The sequence below is a fragment of the Cryptomeria japonica genome, chromosome 5 (assembly GCF_030272615.1).
Source record: "Cryptomeria japonica chromosome 5, Sugi_1.0, whole genome shotgun sequence".
Classification (NCBI taxonomy): Eukaryota; Viridiplantae; Streptophyta; class Pinopsida; order Cupressales; family Cupressaceae; genus Cryptomeria; species Cryptomeria japonica.
In genome coordinates this window covers 620,107,823-620,108,474 of record NC_081409.1, presented here as the reverse complement: position 1 = coordinate 620,108,474, position 652 = coordinate 620,107,823, and the positions used below count along the sequence as shown (strand labels likewise).

Genomic DNA, 652 nt, shown 5'->3' with positions numbered 1-652 from the left:
TTTGCAATTTGGAATATAAGTTTTTATCATGGTAATGAGTATCTGACCAAAATCGCATCTTGTGATGACTATTGGAAGGCATGTTTCTAATTTCCGATGAAGTTTTTGCAAGGTTTAACAAGGGTTTTAGAACCGGTGATGAAATCATCAAACTAATAACGATAATTGGTATGGTGGTGATCGACAACAAGTTCACATGTTGATGATAATGCGACACAAACCATAGGAAATGTTTGAAAGATGGTTTGGTGTGTTTGGAGAGCAAATTTATTGGGAATGTGCAAAGTGCTTAGCGGAGTGAGCCTATGGGTTGACTTTGTACCGGATCGACTTCCCATGACGACTTATGATCATTCAATGACTGATATTGATTTTTAATTGATTTTAATGATCCACATGATGATCTGTAATGAGTTGTAAAGATCTATGATGATCTATGATGTAATTTAGGGTTTAGTGGCCAACCTAGTGGAAAGCATTATTTATGTTGGCTTAGTTGATGTTTATTGTGTCGGTGATCTTAGAGAAGAGTTTGAAGCCATACCAAAGAAGATTTATATCTTTCTGAGAGTTGTCGATAGTGAAGCATAACTAGATCTGATTTAGCAAGTTGAGATGTGTAAGTAATAGATCACTTTTTCACTTTTGTTCT

General features: G+C 35.3%; 1 pseudogene; it reads left to right on the top strand.

Moving 5' to 3' along the window:
* The first annotated feature begins 347 nt into the window (after positions 1-347).
* On the top strand, positions 348-436 carry LOC131063781 (small nucleolar RNA Z102/R77; annotated as a pseudogene).
* The last annotated feature ends 216 nt before the right edge of the window (positions 437-652 follow it).